This window comes from Pundamilia nyererei, unplaced genomic scaffold, assembly GCF_000239375.1.
Source record: "Pundamilia nyererei isolate P.nyererei 1_Seehausen unplaced genomic scaffold, PunNye1.0 scaffold00300, whole genome shotgun sequence".
Classification (NCBI taxonomy): domain Eukaryota; kingdom Metazoa; phylum Chordata; class Actinopteri; order Cichliformes; family Cichlidae; genus Pundamilia; species Pundamilia nyererei.
In genome coordinates, this window is record NW_005187701.1 from 251,984 (window position 1) to 258,426 (window position 6,443).

Below are 6,443 nucleotides of genomic sequence, written 5' to 3' on the forward strand. Positions count from 1 at the left end.
GGTGTTTGTGTGAAAGACGCTCTGCAACAGCTCTGTCCAAAGGTCACAAATCAGGGAGAACAGAAAAGACGGACACGTTCTGAAAGTGGCCTTTTTGTTTGACATCCATCCGTTTTCTTACTTGTTTATCCAATTCAGGATTGTTTGACATACAGTCAATCGTACTTTACATGTAGCTAAAAACGTAGATCAAAATTTATACAAAAAAACAACAACATAAAAGAAATTCTTTCCTGCAACAACAGCTTGGACGTCTCATTTTGAAAGAAGTGGAAAGAGGAGGGAAAGTAAGCTATAGCATGCACTGAGTCAGGCTTGGGGATGACTTTATACATCACATAAAGACATAAATGTCAAGCATCTGTCTTGAAATGTTTACATTTTTATTTGCTTTCAGAGCATTCCTTTTTTATTTCTTTTTGTATTAATTACTGTTTAATATTAGAGGGAATGCTCCAACAATCACACACGGGGAGTGGAAAGATGGAAGTGGAGAAAAAGCGCTCAGTGCATGATGGGAAGTTCCCTCGCAGTTGGAGCCTATTGCAGCCTAACTAATGGGTGGTTCAGGGTCACCTGGTCCAAGGCTTATACACAAAACTGGTGAGCAGCCCACATGTTACTCCTACAGAAGCTCCTCGGTCATGAAAAAACAATCCCACGAAGCTCCTGCGGCACAGTTTTCTGTGCTGATGTTAATGTCAGAGGTTTGGATCTGTGCAGTTATTGAGTCAGCAGGAGACTTTTAAGCATCATGTGGCTCAGCACTTGATGACTCTGTAACAATATGTGCTCTGCCACTTTGTGGCTGAGGTTTTGTGGTCCTTAAACCCTTTGACTTTGCAATAGTATGACTTACAGTTGATCTATCTAAAAGGGAAGAAATTTCATAAAGTGACTTATTGTAATTATGGTGCCACACTCCAATTCAGCGAGCTGCTTAAAACAACCCCTTCTTTCACTAATGCTTGTAAAGGCGCGCTGCCTAGCCAGGTGCTTGACTTTATGCACATGTGGCAATGGGACTGAAAATCACCAGAATTCAAAGACTAAGAGTTGTAACATAATACTTTTGTCTATAAGAGTTATCACTCAGGAACCTTTGAAGCCTAATCTTAAAAGTAGAGAGGGCGCCTGTCTCCTAAATCCAAACTGGGAGCTGGATCCACAGGAGAGCCTCTGCCTCCCATCCTACTTTCAGAAACAAGGAACCACTAATAAGCCCGCAGGCTCTACTGGGATAACATGTTACTACGAGGTCTTCAAGTTATGATGTGAGGAGAAAGATTTTAGTAGGGCACTCTTTCTAGCTCCTGACAGTACTTTATCTGACGTGTTTTATATTAACTCAGGATTTCAGGAAGCTTTTAAAACAGCCTCATAATAAGCAGTTGCAATCATCCAGCCTAGGAGTAATTCTTTCTGCATCACTCTGACATGGGATGTTTGTAATTTTAGATATTGCTCAGATGAAAGAAAGCAGTTGCTCAAAGACATATCCTGGTCAGCTGTTCCCATTTTACTAATGAAACTCTAGCAGAAAAAGAAGGTAGAATAGACGTAATACGGTGTAAAAATAACCACACGTGTTACTTAGATGAGGAACCATAGACTGTCTGTAAGAGATGGACAGCGGGGAGACTCTTGTAGTGGGAAGAGGTCTTTGGGAAAAGAACCCTCGGGTCTCTTGTTTCATGGCCTCAGGAGATGTTTTCGTGATACGCTTACGATCTCAATCGCTAGTTTCAAGTTTAAGTAAACATAACATGATGTTCAATTCATGCTATGAGTATCCAGTAGGATAAAGCAGGGTATGTTTCAGAGCACGCCTACTTTGTGACTTACAGTCCCTACAATATGAGCACCAACCGTAATAACGTACGTTTTCTGTGAGCTAAGACAGAGAAAGTAAAACAAAAGCGTTCAGTTTGATGTAAATAAATAAATAAATATGACATCTAAGAACATCTGGGTTATTCTGCTAATTTAAACCCTGCTAATGTAATCCCACCCTATTACTCCACCATCAAAAACTTCTATAAGCCAAACATCCGTCTGTCTCTAAATGCTGATGCCTCGGAAGCACCAGCACCGTGAGGGTCCAGTGTGTTGGCACTTTAATAGCTGTGAAACTTTGGCTAAATACCTCACCTGCTTTCCTCATTACAGCTCCTCTTCACAGTCCTGCCCTTCATGCTTCAGCGCTTTCATCCTCAGAGTGCGTGAAGGAAAAATGTGGTGTCATCTTTACAATGTGTCCCAGGGGCCCGAATTCAAGGGCCCTGAACGGGGGGGCGGGGGGCGCACTAGTCCATCTAACAGCCGATCATTACATTTCACACAGCCAGCGAACTATTCCACTTTTGACAATCACTTTTTAATCACTCAAGCATCCCTCTGGCTGATGCAGAAGGACCCTGAGGGCAGGCCTGCTTGCCCCTGCTGTCAGATTTATCTGTGAAATACAAATGAAAAGGCAGATAAAGATGAGCTGTAGGAATTCTGCATTAGCTTTGGTCACATGTAAAAGATTTATTGTCCTTGAGGATCAGCTCTAATGCAGAGCGTTGGTCACACAGGTGACACTGAGCGGCAGCAGGCTGTAAACGCCACCCTCGTGTTGACATCCACCCAGCTTGTCCTAGCCCAATCAGCAGATCAAACAACACTGTTTGCCCAACCTTAATGCACTGCCTCCCCCAAAACTCACTGTAGCCTAGCCCAGCTGGCTGACACATCGCACTGCAAACTTGGGCCAACCATCGTGCTAACCTTGACACTAGGGTCACAAGTGCAGCTCTAATTATTCTACGTTATTTGTGCAGGAGGCTGCCCCATCATCACCCGAGTGCACGGCCTTTCTGTCATTTGTTCAGCAAATTTACTCTGACCTGATCACCGCGACCCACCCCCTTTCCCTTCTCTCTGGCCTGGTTAAAGTTTAGATTCTGGAAGTTGTACATGCATAATGAATATAATTGTGTTATGGCCAACATAATTGCTCTGGCAACTCTGTTTTTTGTAACTGTCAAGTCAATGAGTTGCATTTGAGTTGAGTGTGGCTGAACTTAGGGACCGTTACTTTGTGCCAAGAGCGTTCTCTTATTGGACAAAACTGATAAAATAAACAGCCTATCCATCTGAGCACCCCTCCCACAACCAATCTGTGTATACATATATAAATACAAAGCTCAGGTGGTAGAGCAGGTCAGCCATTAATCACTGGGTTCAACAACTAGTCCTCAAACCACACACCGAACCACAAATCTATCCTCTTGCCTGCATGGAGAAAAATGCGAGTCACTTTAGACAAAAAGCATCTGTGAAAATCGATTTTATTTTTAAATTATTTATATTTCTCAGCTTAATTTTGACTGACAGCGTTTTGGAACCAGGGTACCTTACCTAACAGATACAGCATGCACCATGTGACTATAGATCATGATTTCTTTTCTTAAGGCAGCTCTCCCATAGGGTGTAAAGCCGCTGAAAGCTGCACTTCAAAGCTTGGCTTTTTCATCGGATGGCCATAATTCTGCAGGGCAGCCAGGCAGAGTCAGGTACTGCGTGCACAGGTTTTGGTGTGGGTGTGGGCTGATGGTGTGTATACATATAGGCGTGTATTTGTGTCTGTGTAGGACAGGGGTTATTCTGCTCTATTTCCCCTTCCACCTCCAGATATCAAAGCAAACTCTAACAGTGGGGGTCTCTGGCATCCCGGGCCCCTTTCCACCCAGGAGACAAAGCATCGAGCAGCGAGTCTGCATCGTATTAAACAAAGTCTAAATGCTTCAAGCTGTTACACACTCCCCAGTGAAACCTTTATGAAAGGGCCCCTAATGCGATTTCAGAAACACCTTGTCATCAGCCCCGGGGCCGAGGAATGGCGCAGTGTGGATGTATGAATGAATGGGTTCTGGGCGTTACTGAGGACTCGCTCTGTGAGTGCAGGTGACCCTATGGTTTTATAGTCCAATATGTACCACTCATTGATATTACCTGTTGTTTCATTTACTGTGGAGGCCTCTGCTAAATACGGGCTCTTATTAGAAACAAGTGGCAGTCTCGTGCTTTCAAAGAAACGCAAGCCTGCGATTGCACGTTTGGGACAATGTATCCCTAAAGAAATGTTTTAGCAGGAAAGGCAGCGATGTGTAATTTTCTCTCCTTGATGCTATCGGCCTTTTGAAGTTACAAAACATGTCTTGTTGGTTTTCTAAATGTATTTGCATTCATTCGACCTTAAATAAGGACTTTGAGTAAGTATGACGCGCGAGTTCTTATTCGGAGCTGACTTGTGAGTCATATTTTCACAACTTACTGGAAGAGAACTGCGCAATAAAACAGACATTCATGTTTTTTTTCTCAAACTCTGGAAACAGACACGCTTTTACAAAACAGCAGCGGCAGAGATGGCTAACATTTGTTTTCTGTTTTGTTCCAATACTAATCAGCGGTGATCACTCATGTTCTTTTTGTCAATAGATAGCACTGACCTTTTGGAAATGTTGTACTCTTCTTTTTGCTTGTGGTCCTCACAGCCTGTTCGGAGAAAATCCCTTGTCGTTAGGTGCTTTGTGGCTGGTTCAAGTCGCAGGGTTGGATTCCTGTATAGATATGTAAAGGATTCCTCCAGTGGAAGCAGTGGTGCTACAAGTAGCTTTAAAAGCGATTGCACTCCTGGTAATAGACACCGTACTCTGTGCAATGAAAAGCAGCTGGGCCTTCCTCTGCTGATCTCTGGTTCATCTTGAATCACTTTCTGGCACAGCCGCACGCGCAGATCCGCACATGTTAAGTGCACATATAAAAAGGCAAATGTGGATGCACTGATGCATGCCGTAATCAGGTGATAATGTAGACTGTACACGACTTTGCATGCAGGCCAAAGCTAGTTCCTCTTTCCAAGATCATTTGGGGTGAGACTTCACGAGTGTCTGGGGATGGCGGGATAGTGGTGAAGTCAAAGGTAACCAAATCTGTCAGACACACAGCAAAACTTCACTCATCGCAGCCTCTAACAAATCATCTCTTTCCTGACTTTCCTCACACATCCGTGACCCTCCACGTCAGATCAAAGTCTTCTGTGAATCATCACACGTCCGTACATTTGGCCTCTTTGTTTGCCATTTCATCTCTTTTCTTTCTTTTTCTTTTGAAACTGCTTTTTGTCTCTCAACACCTCTCACTCTCACTCCTCATCTCTGTCCTTTTCTGTTTATGAGGCGGTGCATGCAGCAGGGATGCATTTCTTGCTGCAGTGACAGCAGAAAGGCTCTGCGCTTATTAAGGCCTTGCCCTCGGCTCATGTGGAGCTGGTCTTAAAGGTGTCAGACGAGACAGAAGTACGTCATCCTGCTACGCTGAGTTACGGCCCAAGCTCACCTTTGATCTGAGAGGCAAGTCATCCCTCTCTCTCCCCCCTGTCTCACTTCATTTTACAGTATTTGGCTGTGTTTTTATCTTCCAAGAGCCAACAGCCTCTCTCGATGTCATTGAACACTGGGTGAGATGTATTTGAATTATGAATAAAGAAACAACACATGGTAACTAAACTACCTCAGCAGCACATCAAGTTAAACGTTTTTTGATTAGCTGAATTATTTTTACTCTGTTAGTGTGAAAAGTGTTTTTACAAGCTTTGCTTGACTTTTGAGTGGGCACCTGCTTAGCATTGCCTAGAGCACACAGTGGGTGGAAAAGTGTCAGCTAAGGTCCCATTCTTCTTCTTTTTGTGAAGTGTGTGTGTGTGTGTGTGTGTGTGTGTGTGTGTGTGTGTGTGTGTGTGTGTGTGTGAGAAGCCTACCTCATAGTCACTGCACAGGATCAGTCTCATACTTTGCAAGTCAACCCTTCTCCCAGGGGCCTCCTGCAGCCCAGCCAGGGAGCAGAAGGTCAGAGGTCATAATTGGGGGAAAGTGTGTGCAATTTTGTGCACGCTCCTTCAGGTGCATGTTCCCTCTTTCATACTTGCTCTTGTGCATATTCGAGCATTGCTTTCATATTTGCATGTGTGAAACATTTCCTTCTTCGTGTAGAAGCTGTATGAAGGAGGCCAGTAAAATGTGTAACCACACTTGGACCTAGCCCGGGGCATGCCACGGTCTGAATTAATGCATCTGGCACTACGTAAAAGTAGAGTGACACTAACCATTACCGGTGACGCCTAGAACACAAAGCACACTCGGTTCGCATAAGCAACACCAAGTTCTCAGGAGTTTAACGTTTGCTTACTTCATACTTGAAACTTCACGGCTCCTCGTGCCACTGCCATCAAATTCAAACCGAGCATGTAATTTAACACAGAACAATAAATATTTTCAGTTCTGATATTTTATGTTGCCTTTGTACTATTTCAATTAATATAAATCTTAAATAATGGGCAAATCATTACATTCTGTTTTTATTAACACGCCTAACAGTCGAGCTGCTGTAACGTGATT